The following is a 22,303-nucleotide window of genomic DNA, read 5'->3' on the forward strand; positions in this document are numbered from 1 at the left end:
TAGACACGTCTCTCTCATGTGTAAAAGAAGAACAGAGAGAGGCAGCTCTTGGCTTACATGTCCAAAGCATCAGGAACCTACTTGTCTTGCTGCTCCACATTCTTTGCACATCACATAGTAGGCCAAAATAGCTGCCTAGGCTCCAGCCATCACATCTACATTCCAGGCAGCAGGAAGGTGACACGAAAAAAAGAAGGCTTGCCTTCCAAGAATATTGTCTGAAAGTCCCAATTAAACACTTCTCTTTTCATCATACTGGCCAGAACTGAGTCACATGGCCATACTCAGCTTCAAGGGACTTGAAACATGTGAGGAGGTGAAAGTGGATGGGGGCAGACAGCCACTGTCTCATGATGGGAGCAAGATCCCACTCTTCCTTGGTGTTGTGCTCTGCTGTTCAAGACACCTGTCTGTTTCTCCCTCCTGGATCCCCTCATGTCAACCAGATGTTCTAACACCCCTGGTGGAGTAACTGGGACCTGAGACCAGCCCCTGGGGGTCTCTGCATCTGTGGGTCTGAGACACCTCCAAGCAGACAGGAGCAAGTCAAGAAGAGGCCAGGTCAGGGACAGGGAGCCAGGTGAGGGGAGACCAGGATCCCTTCCTCAGCCTCAGAGATGAGAATTTCTCTCTGTTGGATCCCCAGGGCCTGGTGAGCTGGATCCGCCCACAAGGCAGCTGCTCTCACAACTCCCAGCTGATCCTCCAGCACACTTACATGGGAGGAGAAGTGGACTGAAGCCAGTTCCACCCTCCATCTCCTGGACATCCACCGAGTGACTCAGCATGCAAAAGTCAGCTCCCTTGCATCTTGTCAACTGCCACTTTCCATGTGCATTCCAATTACATGGGGTAACCAGCATTTATTGGCTAACTCCAGGCAAGTGGAATGTATGTGAGAGAGGTGTACCTCTTGGAGCAGAAGAAAATTCCTAAGGCCTACACACAGACAACCTGACTGCCTTGGTCTAGCATAGGACTCAGGAATCCGCATTTCTACAGGAGCCCTTAGACAGCACTGCCATAAAACACAACACCCATGGGACCATGCTCACACCCACTCCAGCAACGTGAATTCTATGAACATCTTATGGCAGATCAGCATTAGGCTTGGAGTCATAAAAATCTCCACAAGGGCCTGTTCTCAGCAGCCATGAACCTCTTGCTCAGCTTCTGTTGGGCAAATAACTGACCTAACCCTCATTAGCCACTACTGATTTACGAAAGCCTGTAAAATGCTTTGAACACCCTCCACTATCATAATTGTGAAGCACTCCAAGAACATGTTTGTGTATGCTCATCACTAGTATGGGTGCCCTGAGAACATGTCAACATTTGGGTCAAAGAGCATTGATAATTGCACAAGATACCCATTTTTCACTTCATTAGCTAGCCTGGTGCAAAGCAAGTCAGCAATGGTAGCAAATTAATGAACAACTCTAATTAAAAGATTTGCTTACTGACACTCCCACAGTGTGTACTGGTCAGACAGCATTTCTGGGCTGTTGCCCAGCCCTCCAGGGTCACCTGTGGGGAGACTTTCCATTTACTGCTTGTCTGTCCAACCCCCCAGGTAGATACTAATTGTAGGAGCTTTGATTTCCTTGGGCCATTTGACATTTTTAACTTCACAAGTATAAGAATCATAAAATATGAGGCAGAATATAATTGATGTGTCCTGACATGTTGTCAGCCAGTGAAAATTTCAAGAAAAATCTCCCCCGAATCTTAGCCCTGAAGGGACCAACAAGAATCAGCCAGATCCTCCCTTATTATATTTAGGCAGGACAAGAGACCACTTTCGCAGGACCAAGTGGACAATGCATTTGCCCTTTGTGCTAACAGTCCTCATCCTCCATGCTTCTGGCTTTTTTTTTTTTTTTTTTTTTTTATATGAAGTTTATTGACAAATTGGTTTCCATACAACACCCAGTGCTCATCCCAAAAGGTGCCCTCCTCAATACCCATCACCCACCCGCCCCTCCCTCCCACCCCCCATCAACCCTCAGTTTGTTCTCAGTTTTTAACAGTCTCTTATGCTTTGGCTCTCTCCCACTCTAACGTCCTTTTTTTTTTTTTTTTTTTTTTTTTCCTTCCCCTCCCCCATGGGTTCCTGTTAAGTTTCTCAGGATCCACATAAGAGTGAAACCATATGGTATCTGTCTTTCTCTGTATGGCTTATTTCACTTAGCATCACACTCTCCAGTTCCATCCACGTTGCTACAAAAGGCCATATTTCATTTTTTCTCAAATGTCCATCAACTGATGAATGGATAAAGAAATTGTGGTTTATATACACAATGGAATACTACGTGGCAATGAGAAAAAATGAAATATGGCCTTTTGTAGCAACGTGGATGGAACTGGAGAGTGTGATGCTAAGTGAAATAAGCTTCTGGCTCTTTTTATGTTAACTTCCTCAGTAAGTACCACAGATGACTCACTCCTGTGCATCCACACCACTTTGGGAGACCTTGATCCAAACTTCTTCTTTTGGCTCAGGGTGGCTTGATTTGGTTTTGGTCTGGTCTGGTCTAGGTTGGGTTGGGTTGCACTGGGTTGGGTTTAGTTTGCATCCAAAAAGAAAAGTGAGGAGATTGAGCCAGTCTTTGAAGTCTCTCTACCCTTTTTGTTCCTTCCTACTTTGGCCTTAGTCTTTTGAAATCAAATATTATAAAAATTGACTAAGAGTCTGATTGCCTGGGTAACTCAGTCAGAAGTGCCTGACTTCAGCTTGGGTCATGATCTCATGGTTCATGGCTTCAAGCGCCATGTCGGGCTCTGTGCTGACAGCTCAGAGCCTGGAGCCTGCTTCAGATTCTGTGCCTCCCTCTCTCTTTATGCCCCTCCCCAGCTCATTCTTTCTCTCTTTCAATCTCTCATAAATAAATAAATATTTAAAAAATTGACTAAGAGTCTACACAAGAAGGAGAAGAAGAAGAAGGAAAAGGAGGAGGGGGAAGGGGAGAGGAAGGAGAGGGGGCGAGGAAGCACAAGGGGAAGGGGAAGGAGGAGGAGAAGAAGAAGAAGAAGAAGAAGAAGAAGAAGAAGAAAAAGAAGGAGGAGGAGGGGGGAGGAGGAGGAGGAGAAGGAGGAGGAGGGGGAGAGGGAGGAGGAGGGGGAGGAGGAGAAGAAGGAGAAGAAGAAAGGGAAATAGAAGAAGAAGGGAAAGGAGAAGAAGGAGAAGGAAGAGGAGAAGGAGGTGGGGAGAAGGAGGGGAGGAGGAGGGGAGGGGGAGAGGAAGGAGAGGGGGTGAGGAAGCAGAAGGGGAAGGAGGAGAAAGAGAAGGATAAAAAGGAGGAAGAGGTGGAGAAGGACGAGGAGGGAAGCTTCAGGCCCTGTCACTCACCTTCCTGTCATGCACCACCACCATCTCAGAATTTACAGTTCTGCTAGCTAGCTGTCTTCACCTCCCCATGCCTGTGCCACCCCTGCTGTCTGAACGAATGAAAAGTCTGGTTGTCAGGGTCTCTGTGTGACAAAAGTGACCCACAGTGGACAGGCCCAGGCCAGAGAGCCTGGTGTATGGCACCTTAGGGGCCTGATTAAAAACCCAATACTCAGCAGCATTTTGTCCCTCACCCAGGGCCTTCCCTGATCGCCAGGACTGCTCTAAGGCCCCAGACCTCACGCTGAAATCCCCATAACCTGACCCAGACATCAAGCTACTCTTCCTGGCTGAAAAGATCCCTACCTTGTTCCCTGCAGCACCCGCACACCCAGCACAATGCCAGCTCATGGTGAGGGAAACTTGTTAGGGTTCCCCTGACCCCCTCTAATTGCCATCAAGCCCACTGCTTATTTAAGGATAGTGGAAAACACAAGAAAAAGTACTACACAGAAAAAAGTTATTCATATTAAAATAAATATATTAAACTCTGTGTGTCAAATACTCATTCTTTCCAAAGATATTTTAACCATATGTATGTATTTGAACATATGAACTAGACAGTATAGATGCTCTTGACTCACAAACCAGCACAATTCTGAACTGGCATCACCAAACCACTCCTCCTCACGACTGAGCCCAGCTCAATGCTTTTGCTTTTTTGCCAGCTATCTGGGAATTAAGCCAAGGCTCAGCAGCCCTGGAGACCCTGTGGACATGGTCAAAAAGGGATGGCTTTTCTCTCCCCAAGATGTAAAAGCACACATCCATGGATGTATTTGGTGAAAGATGTTGTTCCACTAACAACTGCACCTGAAGGCACTTGCTAATGTGCATCTCATGAAGAAAGATTCCATTTTCCTAGCTGTGTTCACACTTTCAATGCTTTCAACATGGGAGGCTTAATTACATACCTCTTGATGAATGCCTGAGCCAGTCAAATTCCTGGGTGCAGACTTGTAATCACAGTGGCATCAAGACAGGATATGCAGTGCCATGGGGACTGAGCCTGGCTCCTTGGCAACACTAGTAATGGAAGAACGGAGGGAAGCATTGGCCTGCCACACCTGACAGACCCCAGAGAGCCCTTCCCAGGAAGAGCAACCCTGAGTCCCAATGCGGACTTGCCTGAAGCCACACCTAGCAGGGGAAGAGCCATAGATCAGACAATAGGGGCCTGTGTGAAGATTTCTCTCCTTAGCTTGCTCATCTGCAAAATGGGAGCAAGGGAGGAAGTCAGCCAGTCTTTATTTATGGAGTACCTATTGTGTGCTCTGTTCTGCTGACTGGGGGAGTGGCAATTAACAAGAGAGGATCATTTCTAAGTCTACACCTCTGTGCTCTGTCCCCCAGTGACAACTGACCTGCCTTACCTTTTTAAAAGCTCTTCTGAAAGACCTAAAATGTGAGACAGGAAACCATCAAAACCCTAGAGGAGAAAGCAGGAAAAAACCTCTTTGACCTCAGCTGCAGCAATTTCTTACTCGACATATCTACAAAGGCAAGGGAACTTAAAGCAAAAATGGGACCTCATCAAAATTAAAACCTTCTGCACTGCAAAGGAAACAATCAACAAAACTAAAAGACAACTGACAGAATGGGAAAATATGTTTGCAAATGACATAGCAGATACACGGTTAGTATCCAAAATCTATAAAGAATTTACCAAACTCAACACCCTAAAAACAAATAATCCAGTAAAGAAATGGGCACAAAATATGAATGGACACTTTTCCAGAGAAGACATCCAGATGGCCAACAGGCACATGAAAAGATGTTCAGCATCACTCATCATCAGGGAAATACAAATCAAAACCACATTGAGATACCACGTCAAACTGGCCAGAGTGGCTAAAATGAACAAATCAGGAGATTACAGATGCTGGCAAGGATGTAGAGAAATGGGAACCCTCTTGCACTGTTGGTGGGAATGCAAACTTGGGCAGCCCCTCTAGAAAACAGTTGGAGGTTCCTCAAAATTAAAAAATAGATCTACCCTACAACCCAGCAATAGCACTACTAGGAATTTACCTAAGGGATACAGAAGGGTTGATGTCTAGGGGCACATGTACCCCAATGTTTATAGCAGTGCTTTCAACAGTAGTCAAATTATGGAAAAAGACTAAATGTCCATCAACTGATGAATGGATAAAGAAGATGTCATTTATATATACAATGGAATACTACTTGGCAATAAGAATAAAATCATGCCATTTCCAGCAATGTGGATGGAAATGGAAGGTATTATGCTGAGTGAAATAAGTCAGTCAGAGAAAGACAGATATCATATGTTTTCACTCATATGTGGATCTTGAGAAACTTAACAGAAGATCATGGGGGATGAGTAGGGGGAAAAATAGTTACAAACAGAGAGGGAAGGAGGCAAACCACAAGAGACTCTTAAATCCAGTGGACAAACTGAAGGTGGACGGGCAGCAGGGAAAGGGGAAACGGGTGATGGGCATTGAAGAAGACACTTGTTGGGATGAGCACTGGGTGTTGTATGTAAGCCAATTTAATAATAAATTAATATAAAAAAAGAAAAGAAAAAGAAAGCTTTTCTGAAATTATGTGTGAGAAGAGGGGTGGTATCATCATCATTCAGACCAGGACAATTTCTAGAGAGAGAAAATGTTGCTTTTAGTAATAACCCCAGAACAGTGGGCATAAACAAAGGCTGTATCAAGCAAGCCCAATATCCATCAGTGCAATTTTAGGGTGTCAGGGGGTCCTTCACAGCACCTAGAAGCCCTCCCTTCTTTTTCTGCATGACTTTTACCTTGGTGCAAAAGTTTTAATCACACAATCAGGAGTGAGGCTTACAATGCAAATACCCCTGGGAGAGGTAGGAAGTGGATCTGAATTCAAGCTGCTGCATCAGATTGTGATTGGCAGAGGCAGGAGTCACAGGATGGGAAAGGGGAGGGGCAAGTCCAGAGGGAGAAATGCTGCAGAAAATTTAGGCCAGATCCATTGATAAACTCCAGCACCTTGCACCCATCCAAGTGCCTGTGTGTGCAGGGAGGCCCCTCTTACCTCCCAAAGGGTCTGACTCTCAAGCTCAGAGCAGAGCAACCTATGAAGCATGAGGAATTGGGGTCAACCCCTCCTACCAAACTCAGCTTGCTTCCCATCATCTTCAGGCACCTGGCACTTTCATATCTCTGGATGGCTGTCTGGACCAGAGGCCCACTAGGAGAAACCAAGAGGCCTCTGGTGGTAGACACTATTCCCCAGCAGTTATGCTTTTGATCCCTGCTAGCTCATAAAAAATAGAAGTACATAATGAAGAAATAAGTCACATTCATGTCATTAGTAGGTACTTGTGCTGTATATTGACAGGATGAGCAGAATTTAACAACACTCTTTCTTAAGGCTAAGAACTGCCAGGCCACCCAGACTCTGTCCTGTTGGCTATGCTATGGAAGTCCTTAGTGAAACAGAGACCAAGGTTTTGAAGTCAAATAAAAGAGCAGCATCCGCTGACTCAGGAAAGGAAACATTACTATTGTTGTTGTTATCAGTGTTGTTGTGCTCCCACTTGTGCCTCAGCTGCAGAGCTGCCTCACCCACGGTCATGGCCTGTGCAGGACGTTACACCTCCAACGGTTCATTCAGGTGGGAATAGGAAGGCTTGGCATTCTGATCAACTCAGGGCATTCTGAGGGGCTCTTCCAGCTCCAGAGTTCTTGTGGGATTGGCCATCACTAGGCTGCATCCCAAATGTATGCTGGCTCCCCACTTTCCATGGGGCTGATCCTGAGAGCACTGTTCTGTACCATCCCTGCATGCCAACCTCCATCGTGGAACCAAACCTGCATTAGGTGGCAGTCTATAATTTATTTGTTGACTAAATGTACTCTCCATTGGATGGGGGTTGGAGGGCATGTGAGTACATGCATGTGCAAATGCACATGTCTGTGTGTGTGCATGCATATGTGCAAGTACATTGCACACGTGTGTGCCCATATATGTGTACATGAGCGTGTGCACCCTTGCTCTCTGGCCAAGTCTGGGTCTCCATACAGAAGGAAATGATAAGCACCTCATAGCACAAGAGCTTTCTTATCTCATTTATCCTGTAAATCCTGTGGCTTTAGAAATGAATATAAAGATTTTGAGTATGAGGAAAGTGCCGACCTCCTAGGAATCATCAGTCACAATAAGCCTGCAGCCTCTTACATCTTGTTTCAAAATGGCTAATTCCCACTGCAGCCAGCCTGACCTGAGAAGAGACAATTTCACAGCAGACTTCTGGCTTGAAAATGATGTGCAGATTGATCAAGGAACAACATTTCTTGAATTAAGCTCTGTGGAAATAAAAGTAGCTTGTCAAAGCCCAACTTATTACAAATTCTGGAGAAGTTACAGACACTAAGTGGTAGATTCATCTTGGGGCTCTAGGCAGATTTCAGCCAAAAAGAGAATTTTCTTGGACAGGCTTCTTTCCAGCAAGCACAAGCTCATGGGTTCTCCACAGGAGGCTGTTAGGATCCTGGGAAAGGAACTGATCCTAGAGAAAGGGATGGCCACAGTGCTTTCACAGACATGGATGACACCAGGTTGGGTGAGCAGTAGCCTCACCTCCCCATGGGATCACCCCCGCCAGGCTCCATCCCTAGAGGCATGAGTGTTCCCTGAGGGGCAGTGCTGGGCCTCTCACAAGCAGGCAGATCTGTGTCTCAGGCAGTGCCCAATGTCCCAGTCAAACAACACCATCATTGTGGCCCATCACTGATTCCCCAGCCCCACAACCTAGAGTGTCCTCAGGAATCATAGGGTCCAGCTGGGGAGCTACACAGGGGGACAAAAAGGAGCCAGGAGTACAGTGGGGCTTCCTGCAGAGGGACATGTCTCAGATAGGATTCCTGCAAATGATGCAGTCCAGCATAGGGCATGCGCAATAGTGCATAGTGCGGGCAAAAGCAGCTGCAGTGCAGCCACCTAAAGGCACATTTGAGGGGGGAGGCATCAAGGACACTGGTGTGTTTGGGGTTTAGAAGTCTGGGGAGCATTTGTGGAGGAATCAGCCTGCAGAGGTGACAGGCAGCAGAGGACCTAGGCCCTGGGCAGGCTCAGAGTCCTTCCCTTGGGGATCCTCCATCCAAGGCCCACTCACCCTTGCATCACTCAGCAGGTAGGACAGTACAAACCACTGCTCCTCCCGGCTACTGAGCCTCAGTCTGCTGCCTGTAACACACTGTCTTCTGTCGGGTGGCTTACTCCATGTGGTCTCTCTGTCTACCACATTCTATTTTCTAGGAGGAGCAGTTTTATTTACAACAGATAATGCAGTCACTTTCCCAAAAAACAAGCAAACGTAAGATTAATTTAATGGTTAAAATATACTCTGGGTTTTAAGCACCAGTTTTGCTAAAGAAAAAAAATTAGCCTTTCGGGTTACTCCTGATAAAACTAACAATATCCATGTATCGTTGTCAGGAAACTGCAGGATAGTCAGGGTGTGGTCGGGTGGCTCATCTCTGCTCCATGAAGTGTCAGTCAGAGAAACTCAGCAGGGGTGAAGAAATTACTTACCAGATGCTGCACTCACCATCCTCTGGGGCTCAGCTCCCCTCCATGTGGACCTCTCCTTGGGGTGCTTGGGCTTGCTCACCTCATGGCAGGATCCACAGGCAAATACCCCAGGAGAGCAAACAGGAATGCATGGCAATTGTATGACTTACCCTTAACTCTTCATGTCCCATCCCCCAGAGTCTATCAGTTGAAGCAGTCACAAAGGCCTGTGCAGACCAACCAAAAGGAGCCATATATTCAACCTCCTGATGGGGACACAGCAAGATTCTAGAAAAATGTATATGGTAAAATATATCATCGTGGCCATGTGTGGAAAATACAACCTGCCACATGAGCATCAAGAGAGTGTACACAGTCCTATCCACCAATAGAGTCATTCTAAAGACACCAAAAAGGGTCATCAACCCCAATAATCCTCCATACCTCATTCTCTTTCACGTCTGTCCTCTCCACCACCCTGTATCCTGTCTGTGACCCTGAAACATTTCAATGTTGAGCTTAAGAAATACATTACAGTGTCAGTGATGCATTTCCATGGGGATAATGCTAAATATACTTTGCAGTGTTACTGGATTCACACATGTCTGGAAATAACACTCCCACTTTCTTTGACATTGGTCAACTAAACAGGGTGGACCTTGTGTCGGGCAGAAATGCTTTGGCAGTCAGCACCTGAAAACTAGTCTAATAAGATTAAAAATAGGAATGTATTGACTCATGTTACAGGACATCTGGACATGGGCAGTTGCTGGTGTTGGCTCAGCTATGCAAGAATGTCTATCCTTTTTCCCACTCTTCATGTGCTGAATTGTCATCCTCCTCTTCATTGTCTCATAGCTCCAAGATGGCTGCCACTATTCCTGGCATCATGACCACATGGGCTAGCCAGGGCAGCAAGATTCCTTCTCTCAGTCTTCTCTTACCTTTTATCAGACAGCGAAAACATTTCCCAGCAGCCATCAGTACAAATTTATGAATAATTTAAGACTCGTTGGCCAGAAATAGATCTCCCCTGGCTTTGACGGGGGCTAGTAAAGTGAGGATTCAGGAAGATGATGTGGTACTGCCCTGGAGGCTCAGACTAGCCATGGTCACCCCTTGGGGCCAGGCACTTAGCTTCATGGCTCAAAAGTGGGCTTTGTTAAGCAAGGAAGAAATGGGGGCATGACTCCTGAAACCAACTGCTGAAGTATTTAAGCTTTACAAAGAGAAGCCATGGAGCCTGAGGAAGAGGAGAGCATATATACCACTTTTGAGATTACAAAACAAACATTTGTTAATTTTTTTAAAAACCAAAATGAGCTATTTTCAAAAAGACCAGAGATAACTGCTTGTGAGCATGTGGAGAAAAGGGAACTCTTGCGCACTTTTGGTAGAAATGTACATTGGTGCAGCCACCACAGAACCAGTATGGAGAGTCCTTAAAAAATTAGACTTGGACTACCCTATAATCCAGAAATTCCACTTCTGGGTATATATCCAAAGAAATTGAAATCAGGATCCCAAAGAGATATCTGCACCCCCTGTTCATATAGCAACATTATTCACAACAGCCAAGATGTAGAAACCACCTAAATGTCCATCAGGGGATAAATGGATATATATATATATATATATATATATATATATATATAGTTTGGTATGGTGTGTGTGTGCGTGTGTGTATGGTGTGTGTGTGTGTGTGTGCGCACATACACACATAATGGAATATTATTCAGCCATGAGAAAGAAGAAAATCCTGCCATTTGCATAACATCTTCAGGGCATTATGCTAAGTCAGAAACAGAAAGGTAACTACTGCATGAAATCACTTATACATGGAATCTAAAAAGGCAACCTTGTAGAAACAGAGTAGAATGATGGTCACCTGGGGCTGGGGGATGAGGGAAACAGAAAGATGTTGGTCAAAGGGTATATAAATTTTCAGGAATAAGGCAAATAAGTTCTGAGGATGTAAAGTACAGCATGGTGACTACAGCTAATTATACTGCATTATATACTTGAAAGTAGCTAAGAGAATAGATCTTAAATGTTCTCATCACAAAAAAATAAATGGTAATCATGTAACAGGATGGAGATGTTAGCTAATGCTATGGTAACCATCATTTTGCAATATATAAGACTATCAAATTACCACATTATACTCCTTGAACTTACACAGTGTTACATGTCAATTGTATTAATAAAGCTGGGAAAAATTAAAATAAAAATGCTTAAAAACTAAAAAAAATTTAAAAAGCAAAATGAGTGAATATAATGCTTATTACACCTGTGATTCTCAAGCCTTCCAGACTGCCTTGTATGCACAATTACAGTATGTTTCTTTTTCTTTTGAGCATTAAGGTGTTCTCTGTGCTATACCTTGTACTCAATGCAAAGAAATGGATGTAAATATGAGCCTACTCACTTCCCACAAACAACCGTCTTTGCTCATGTGTCCCTGGTGTGTGCAGTGAAGGAACCAACAACAACCCCATTGGCTACAGTCAGCTTGTGATGCCGGCAGGAGGGGAGTGCCACAGACCCTTTGCCACCCCACTGCAATGCCCAAAAACTGGCAGTACCCCAGGCTATCAGAAGTCTGAGGTTTCAGGAATTCCAAATCATTCAATACTTCTACACCTCACCAGGGATCCAAATGGAAAAAGCCTGAGAGGCATTCAGTTTGAAAGAGCCAGCTCCTGGGAAGTTTGTCATGGTGTAATTAGGAGGAAATCACAGTTTAAAAAAAAAAAAGGAAAGGCAAACAGGATGTCAGTAACTAATTCAAGGAGATCTTGTGAACATTTTCTTTTTTGTTGTTTATTTTTTTAATATTTATTTTTTTAATATAATTTATTGTCAAGTTGGCTAACATACAGTATATACACAGTGCTCTTGGTTTTGGGGGTAGATTCCCATGATTCATTGCTTACATACAACACCCAGTGCTCATCCCAACAAGTGCCTTCCTCCATGCCCATCTCCTATTTTCCCCTCTCCCCCACTCCCCCCCCATCAGTCCTGTTTGTTCTCTGTAAATAAGAGTCTCTTATGGCTTCAGAGAGGGAGGGAGGTGAAATTCATTTTCGAAGAAAGTTTGAAAATTAAGCCCATCTCCATCAGGAGAAGGCCAGGGTTTGGTGGCAGCACAAAAGAGGCAGGAGCATCTTATGAAAAGTTGTATGTAGCAAAGCATGTTCACATGTCCTAGGGGCTCCCTAGGACTTAGGAAGGTTTTAGGCTGAGATGCAGAAAGGCGTTACTTCTTTCTTTAAAAAAAATACTGGGGTGCCTGGAGGGCTCAGTTGGTTAGGCATCCAACTTCAGCTCAGGTCATGATCTTACAGTTCATGAACTAGAGCCCCAGATCGGGCTGTTGGCTATCAGCACAGAGCCCGCTTTAGATCCTCTGTCCCCATCTCTCTCTGCCTCTCCTCTACTCACACACTCTCTCTCTCAAAAATAAATAAACATTTAAAAAAGTAATATACTCCAAGGCGCCTGAGTTGCTCAGTCAATTAAGTGTCCAACTTCATCTCAGGTCATGACCTCACAGTTCGTGAGTTTGAGCCCTGCATCAGGCTGTATGCTGACAGCTTGAAGCCTGGATCTTACTTGGGATTCTGAGTATCCCTCTCTCTCTATCGCTTCCCTATTCACACTGTCTCTCTCTGTCTCTCAAAAAAGGAATAAATGTTACAAATTTTTTTTAATTAATATACTTTATTTTTCAGAACAGCATTAGGTTCACAGCAAAACTGCAAAATTGAGCAGAAGGTACAGACATTTCCCGTATCTTCCTGTCCCCACGAATATATAGTCTCCTCTATCATCAACATTACCATCAGAATGGTACATTTGTTACAATTGATGAACTTACTGCTGCAGGATTCTTTACCTCAATACCCAGGATTTGTTGTCTTGCTACTTTGAAGAATTAAGAGGTAGACACAAAATAAAATGAGCAGCAGGCAAAAGTTTATCAGAGTATAGGATTAGAAAGCAAAAATAGTGTAAAAGCTCTCTTTGCAGAGAGGGGGCATTCAAGAAAATGAATGCCCGTGACTACAGACAAGGGACATTGTTTAAAGGATTATGGTTAGCCCACTTCCATTCCCCACCTTGTTTCTTCTCAGGTTTTACTCTTATTGGGTAGGTAACTCTAAATGCCTACTCATTCCTTTTTGGCTAACTTGTTTCCATTGTATGAGGAATGGTCTGTGGCCATGCCGTTCCTGATGGCTCATTCTTTTATGGTCAATTACTTATTTTTAGTTAGGTCTTTTGTCAAATTCCTAAGAGAAACCTGAAGAGGAGTAGGTGGTGTCTGTCATATTGGGTTTTTTAATTTATTTTTTAATTTACATCCAAGTTAGTTAACATATAATGCAACAATGATTTTAGGAGTAGATTCCTTAATGCCCTTACCCATTTAGAACATTCCCACTCCCACAACCCCACCAGCAACCCTCTGTTTGTTCTCTATACTTAAGTGTCTATTATGTTCTGTCCCCTCCCTGTTCATACATTATTTTTGCTTCCCTTCTCTTACGTTCATGTGTTTTGTATCTTAAATTCCTCATATGAGTGAAGTCATGTGATATTTGTCTTTGTATGACTAATTTCACTTAACATAGTACCCTCTAGTTCCATCCACATAGTTGCAAATGGCAAGATTTTTTTTCTTTTTGATTGCTGAGTAATAGTCCATTGTATATATAGACCATATCTTCTTTATCCATTCATCCATCTATGGACATTTGGGCTCTTTCCATATTTTGGCTATTGTTGACAGTGCTGCTATAAATTGGGGCGCATGTGCCCCTTCAAAACAGCATACCTGTATCACTTGGATAAATACCTAGTAGTGAAATTGCTGGGTCGTAGGGTAGTTCTATTTTTAACTTTTTGTGAAACCTCCATACTGTTCTCCAGAGGGGCTGCACAAGTTTTAATTCCCACCAGCAGTGCAAAAGACATTCTCTTTCAACGCATCCTTGCCAATATCTGTTGTTGCCTGAGTTATTAATGTCAGACATTCTGACAGGTGTGAGGTGGTATCTCATTCTGGTTTGATTTGTATTTCCCTAATGATGAGTAATGTTGAGCATATTTTCATGTGTCAGTTGGCCATCTGGATGTCTTCTTTGGAAAAGTATCTATTCATGTCTTTTGCCCTTTTTTTCATTGAATTATTTGTTTTTTGGGTGTTGAGTTTCATATGTTCTTTATAGATTTTGGATAATAACCCTTTAACTAATAAGTCATTTGTAGATATCTTCTCCACTTCCATCAGTTGCCTTTTAGTTTTGCTGATTGTTTCCTTCGCTGTACAGAAGCTTTTATTTTGATAAGGTCCCAATAGTTCATTTTTACTTTTGTTTCCCTTGCCTCTGGAGACGCGTTGAGTAAGACATTGCTGCGGCCAAGGTCAAAGAGGTTTTTGCCTGTTTCTCCTCAAGGGTTTTGGTGGCTTCCTGTCTTACGTTTCGGTCTTCATCCATTTGGAGTTTATTTTTGTGTATGGCATAAGAAAGTGGTCTAGGTTCATTCTTCTGCATGTCACTGTCCAACTTTCCCAACACCATTTACTGAAGAGACTGTCTTTATTCCATTGGATATTCTTTCCTGCTTCATCAAAGATTAGTTGACCATATGTCTGTGGGTCTAATTCTGGGTTCTCTATTGTGTTCCATTGATCTGAGTGTCTGTTCTTGTGCCAGTACCATACTGTCTTGATGATTACAGCTTTGTAATACAGCTTGAAGTCTGGGATTGTGATGCCTCCAGCTTTGGCTTTCTTTTTCAAGATTGCTTTGGCTATTTGGGGTCCATTTCTGGTTCCATACAAATTTTAGGATTGTTTGTTCAGGCTCTTTGCAGAATGCTGGTGTTGTTTTCATAGGGATTGCATTGAATATGTAGATTGCTTTGGGTAGTATTGACATTTTAATATTTGTTCTTCCTATCCAGGAGCATGAAATTTTTTTTTTCATTTTGTGGTATCTTTTTCAATTTCTTTCATAAGCTTTCTATAGTTTTCAGTGTATAGATGTTTCACCTCTTTCATTAGATTTATTCCTAGGTATTTTATGGTTTTTGATGCAATTGTAAATGGGATTGATTCCTTGATTTCTCTTTCTTTGCTTCATTATTGGTATATAGGAATGAAACTGATTTCTGTGCCTTGATTTTATATCCTGCAAATTTACTGAATTCATCGATCAGTTCTTAGCAGGTTTTTTGGTGGAGTCTTATGGGTTTTCCATGTAGAGTATCATGTCATCTGCAAAGAGTGAAAGTTTGACTTCCTCTTGGCCCATTTGGATGCCTTTTATTCCTTTGTGTTGTCTTATTGCTGAGTCTAAGACTTACTATTCTATGTTGAATAACAGTGGTGAGAGTGGACATCCCTGTCTTGCTCCTGACCTTAGGGGGAAAGTTTTCAGTTTTTCCCCACTAAGGATGATATTAGCAGTGGGTCTTTCATATATGGCTTTTACAATCTTGAGGTATGATCCTTCTATTCCTACCTTCTTGGAGGTTTTTATCAAGACAGGATGCTGTAGTTTGTCAAATGCTTTCTTTGCATCTATTGAGAGGATCATGTGGTTCTTGTCCTTTCTTTTAGAGATGTGATGTATCATATGGATTGTTTTGCGGACTTTGAACCAGTCCTCCATCGCAGGTATAAATCCCACTTGGTTGTGGTGAATAATTCTTTTAATGTATTGTTGGATCCGGTTGGCTATTATCTTGTTGAGGATTTTTGCACCCATGTTTATAAGGGAATTGGACTGTAGTTCTTTCTAGTGAGGTCTTTGTCTGGTTTTGGAATCAAAGTAACGCTGGCTTCATAAAATGAGTTTGAAATTTTTCCTTCCATTTCTATTTTTTGGAACAGCTTCAAGTGAATAGCGGTTAACTCTTCCTTAAATGTTTGGTAGAATTCCCCTGGAAAGCTATCTGGCCCTGGATTTTTGTTTTTTGGCAGATTTTTGATTACCAATTCGATTTCCTTACTGGTTATGGGTCTGTTCAAATTTTCTATTTCTTCCTGTTTCAGCTTCAGTAGTTTATATGTTTCTAGGAATTTGTCCATTTCTTCCAGATTGCCCATTTTATTGGCATATAATTGCTCATAATATTCTCTTATTATTGTTCTTATTTCTGCTGTGTTGGTTGTGATATCTCCTCTTTCATTCTTGATTTTATTTATGTGGTTCCTTTCCTTTTTCTTTTTGGTCAAACTGGCTAGGGGTTTATCAATTTTGTTAATTCTTTCAGAGAACCAGCTTCTTGTTTCATTTATCTGTTCTACTGTTTTTTGGTTTTGATAGAATTGATTTCTGCTCTAATCTTCACTATTTCCTGTTTTTGCTGGTTTGGGGTTTTATTTGCTGTTCTTTTCCCAGCTCTTTAAGGTGTAGGTTAGGTTGTATCTGAGACCTTTCCTCCTTCTTTAGGAAGGCCTCTATTGCTATATACTTCCCTCTTATGACTGCCTTTGCTGCATCCCAGAGGTTTGAGGCTATGGTGTTATCATTTTCATTGGCTTCCATTTACTTTATAATTTCCTCTAAACTTCTTGATTAGCCCATTCATTCTTTAGTAGGATGTTCTTCAGTCTCCAAGTATTTGTTACCTTTCCAAAATTTTTCTTGTAGTTGATTTCAAGTTTCATAGCATTGTGGTCTTAAAATGTGCACGGTATGATCTCGATCTTTTTGTACTTGCTGAGGGCTGATTTGTGTTCCAGTATCTGCTCTATTCTGGAGAATGTCCATGTTTACTGGGGAAGAATGTATATTCTGCTGCTTCAGGATGAAATGTTCTGAAGATATCTGTTAAGTCCATCTGTTCCAGTGTGTCATTCAAAGCCATTGTTTCCTTGTTGATTTTCTGTTTAGGTGATCTGTCCATTGTTGTAAGTGGGATGTTGAAGTCCCTTACTATTATGGTATTATATCAATGAGTTTATGTTTGTGATTAATTGATTTATATATTTGAGTGTGCCACGTTTGGAGCATAAATGTTTATAATTATTAGATCTTCTTGGTGTATAGACCCCTTAATTATGATATAATGTCCTTCTTCATCTCTTGCTACAGTCTTTATTTTAAAGTCTAGATTGTCAAACTATGAAGCACTTTATAGTCCATAAACTAAGCAGGTGGAGAGACTTGTGGTCTTTCTGGAGAGTGAGGTAGGCCCAGTTGGGCAGGGCTTAGTGCAATGGCTCTGTTCTCCACTAGATGGCGCTGCCTAGCTTACTGGGGTGGATTGTTGTGGCATGTGTAGTTGTGTATGTGCATGCGTGGGAGGGGTGAAAATGGTGTCACCCAGCTACCCAGTCTCTAGTATCAGAACTCTGTTCTCCCCAACCAGCAATCACACACCCCTCCTTTGTCTCAGGTTTCCATCCACTCCACACTTTTACATTGTCCATGACCAAGCTGTCAGGTTGCCAAGCAGCACCTCCCTCCTGAGTTTTATCTCAGATGCAGCTGTGTCTCCCAACCCCTCACTTCTGAGAGACTGTGGCTTTGACCCATTCTGACCCTTGGGGGAAGATCTCGCTATGCAATGGCCAGGTACCCGTCTACCCCCAAGAATGTCACGAAACTGTGCTGCTGCCAATGCCCAGAGACTACTGCTGGGTGCTAGCCCAGCCCAGAAAAAGTTCACACAATCAGATTATAGCAAAGCAACACATATCTGGTGCCAGGCTTCCCTCTTAATGTCCATGTCCCAACAACAGTGAAAGTGGTTGTTCTCCAGGGTCCGCTGAGACCTTTGCCTATGGGGAGGCCACACAACCTCTACCAAATGTCCTTCCAGTAGGGGAACTGCCTCTCCCTGTGTGTTCCAAGGACCCCCTAGACCTTGCTCTCTGCTCCCAGGGTTTCACCCTTCCCACCAGAGCACTGCCAGGTATAGAGCTGTGGAGTTTCAGACTCTTCACTCCCCCTATTTATAGAGTCTTAATGGAATTTAAACCCTCTCTTTTCTCCTTTCTCCCTTTTTTGTACTCTTCCTTTTTCTCCAGCTGCTTTCAGGGGTGGGGGGCGCTTTCCCATACTCTCCCCCCATCCCAGTCCTCTCTCCACAAGCAAAAACAGCTCCCTTCCCTCCGTGCTTCTCTCTTCCCCAGATCACCTCTCTGCACCACATACCTGCCGAGTTCTATGGTTCAGGTTGTCCAGATTGTTGTGTAAATCCTCAAATCAGGTTTCTAAGTGTGCAAGATAATTGATTGGTGATCTGGCTGCATTTCAGGGAAAAGAGACAAAGAAAACTTCATGCTGTTCTGCCATCTTGGCCCCTCCTGTCACAATCTTAAGAGAAACTTTATGCCTGAGGGAATTTGCTGTGGTCAGACACTCCCAACATTGTTTCAAAATACAGTATGTGTTTTTCCCTACCCAAGGACCTCAGGTCCTAAACTTTCCCTCTCTGCCTATTTTATCCTATTTCCCCCCATCATATTACATTGAAACATCATTATCACCCAAAGTTCATAGTTTACATTAAGATTCACTCTTGGTGTTGTACATTCTATGGGCTTAGACAAAATGAATAATGATATATGTCAATCATTATAGTATCATACAAACTAGTTTCACTGCCCTAAAAGTCCCCTGTGTTCTGCCTATTCATCCCCCCCTTCTCCCTAGCCCCTGGCAACCACTGATCATTTTACTATCTCCACAGTTTTGTCCTTTCCAAAACGTCATATAATTGGAATCATTAAGTATGGAGCATTTTCAAACTTGCTTCTTTCACTTAGTAATACACATTTAAGTTTCCTCCTTATCTTTTCATAGCTTAATAGATCATATATTTTTAGCATCTAATACTTTTCCATTGTCTGTATGTACCCAGTTTATTTATCCATTCACCTTCTGAAGGATATCTTGCTTGCTCCTAAGTTTTGGCAATTATGAAGAAAGCTGCTAAACATCTGTCTGCAGGTTTTTCTGTAGACATAAGTTTTCAACCCCTTTAGGGTAGATACCAAGTAGCATGATTGGTGGATCATATGCTAAAAGTATATTTAGTTTCATAAGAAACTGCTAAACTGTCTTCCAGAGTAGCTGTTACCATTTTGTATTCCCACCAGCAGTGAATGAGAGTAACTGTTGCTCCACATAATCACCAGTGTTGTCAGTGCTCTGGGTTTTGGCCATTATAATAGGTGTGTAATGGTATCATACTGTTATTTTAATTTGCATTTCCCTGCTGACATATGAAGTGGAGCATCTTCCCATATGCTATTTGCTATCTATCTTCTTCAGTAAAGTGTATGTTAAGGTTGGCTCATTCTTCAACCAGGTTTTTTTTATTTTCCAACTGTTGAGTTTTAAGAGTTATTTGTATATTTTGGATAACAGATTTTTATCATATATGTCTTTTGTAAATATTTTCTCCCAGTCTGCAGTTTTTCTTCTTGTTATCTTGACAGTGTCTCTCACAGAGCAGAAATGTTTAATTCTAAAGAAGTCTACTTTATCAAGTCTCTTTCACCGATCATGCCTTTGGTGTTATATCTTAAATGTCATCATCAAATCCAGGTCATCTAGATTTTCTTTGGTGTTATTTTCAAGGAGTGTAATAGTTTTACACTTTATATTTAGGTCTGTGATCCATTTTGAGATAATTTTCAGAAGAGTGTAAGGCCTCTGTCTAATTTTTTTTATTGTTTTTTTGTTTGTTTGCATGTGGATGTCCAGTTGTTCCAGCAACATTTGTTGAATACACTGTCTTTGTTCCACTGTATTTCTTTTTCTACTTTGTGAAAGATCAATTCACTGTATATGTGGGTCTGTTTCTGGGTATTCTATTCTGTTCCATTGATCTCTTTGCCTATTTCTTCACCAATACCACACATATTCATTACTGTTGCTTTATAGTAAGTCTTGAAGGTGAGTAGTGTCTGTCCTCTTTGTTCTTTTCCCAAAAGGGCTGTCATCTGGGGAAGGGACCAAAGTTGGCAGAAATGTGAGACAATGGGGTGAAGTGATCCCAAGATTCCAGTTGAGTCCCAAATAAAGAAAGCCAAGCACAGGTCTTAGCAGGTGTTTGTCCAGAGATTTCTGATATTCAAACCCTCCTGCTCATATGTGTAACTCACACACAAGCCTGCAAAGTGGAGAGAACAGACTGTCATCTTCATTTTATGGCAAAAGAATTGAGACTAGCACTGGGAAACGTGGGCCCAGAGTCACACAGCCAGTCAGTAGCAAAGTCATAAATGGAAGCCTTGAGCAAGTGACCCTTCTGCCTTCTGACCCATCACCCCTACTCTGTTCCCTGAACTAGAGTCTCTGGAAGTAAATCTCATTAGTCACGCTAGAATTCTCCACCTCCCTGCTCCTCCATGATGGTCACCTATAACTTCCTGGGTAAATAGCCCTTTTCTGGTGCTGCAGAGCCAAGGATCAACATGATGAATGTTTAGCCCATGGCATCACCCTCAAGGAGTGAACACAGCCTCGCTTCTGTGATATTCCTGCCCAAGATGAACAACCTGGTCCTGGTGGAAAGCAACATCAGACAGAGGATTCCTAATCTTTAATCCTTAAAAGTGTCAAGGTCATGAGAGCCAGGAGACTGAAGAACTGCTCCAAATTGAAGGACACATGTCAACTGAATGCAACACGTGATTCAAACCAGATCCTTTTGCTCTAAAGGGCATTACTGGGACATGGAAAAACTTAAATGGGGTCTGAGGTCTAGGTGTTATTATAGTGTCTGTGACAATTTCCTGATTTTGGTGATAGTTGCATTGTGGTTACACAGGAGAATGTCCTTGTTTGCAGGAATTACAAAATTGCACACTAAGCTATTTAAGAGTGATGGACCATCATATGGGCAATTTAATCTTAAACAGTTTGGAAGGGAAGGTCTTACTTTGTACTGCTCTTGCAATTTTTAAGTGCAAGATTGTTCCAAAATAAAAGTGTTTTGTTGTTAATGTAAGTCTAGCCATGGAGAGAAACCCAGCTTTCCCCAGTGAGAATGTAAGCACCCCTTTCTATCCCGGGACACTGAGACATTACTGATGGAACTGGCTAACCAGGCTCATGCTCAATTATTCATCCATCAGCACCAGGGCCATACTCACCCAACCTATACCCACCTAAACCGAGGAGGGAATGGATAGGAACTCCAGGCCGTAGGAGATCTCTCCCCACTTATGGAACCTGCCTCCTTCCTGCATCTCTGGCTGTGAGTCTTTGCAGAAGATGAAACTAGGCGAGCTCCCAGGTGCAAAGAAACACGTTCTCACAACCAAAACTGGGGAAAGGAGGTACCCCATCCTGGCAAATCCAGCCATGTTCCTGGAACTTCATATTGGCCCAATGCTGAACCCATCCCTAGGGCCGTTGGAGTGAAGACACTCTGGGCAGCCTGGGTCACATGCAGAGGGAGGTGGAATCAGCCTCATCCAAACCATGTGGGCCAAGCCCTGGACTGGAACTCGCTGAGAGAACAGAAGAGCAGGTGAGCTGGAGGGAGTGGTCTCTGAGTCTCTGCTCCTGTCCCTCCCCAGACCATTTCTGTCCCAGACCCCCCAGAGCACAAGCAGGGAAGATGGGTGGAGATTTCTGCCTTTTGCCACACTCTACCCCTGTTCACAGTGACCTTTGCTTGGGGCAGAGATCAATACAGGAAGGCCAGTAAGGCCCAAGGACAAGTATAGTTACAGTTTATAAACAAATAATTTTCTGTATTTGTTTGGTAGACTTAGGTTTTTGTGGTTTGGTTTTGCATAAAGTGGGACATGCCTATAACCCAGTGTGTCCAAACCGCATGGTTGTAAGACAGTATTTACATTTTTTTTTCCTTAGAATAATCAGCCCCTTGCAGATGGATGCAGCACAAAAATGTACCAGCTTATGGCCCTAACCAATCAGAAATATCTCTAAAATATTTAATCACAGGTCCATGTAATGTGCGACCCATCTATATCAGAACTGCCATTTGCTTACTAAAAATGCAAATTCCAGACTCATTGATTGACTCAGATTCTCTAGAGGAGAATCCAGGATTTTTTTAAATAACTTCTGGAAGGCAAGAGACTAGGGGGGGACAGGAGTGACAGACCATGAATGGGAAATTGTGATGAAGACAGAAATATTCAGAGAGACTGTGTGTGTGTGTGTGTGTGTGTGTGTGAAAGAGAGAGAGACAGGCAGACAGAGACAGAGAGAGACAGACAGAAAGATAGGTGGGTCCCTGAAGATCTGATCACAAAGAAGCAAGTGGAGTGGTGGCATTCTGGGGTGTCACATACTACCTTTATCTTTGATCTAATGACAAATTAGGAGTACAAACTCTCTTTTCTTCTTTTTAAAATACATTATCTGCTTTGCCCAGCCAGAGGAGCAT

The sequence above is a fragment of the Lynx canadensis genome, chromosome A3 (assembly GCF_007474595.2).
Source record: "Lynx canadensis isolate LIC74 chromosome A3, mLynCan4.pri.v2, whole genome shotgun sequence".
NCBI lineage: Eukaryota > Metazoa > Chordata > Mammalia > Carnivora > Felidae > Lynx > Lynx canadensis.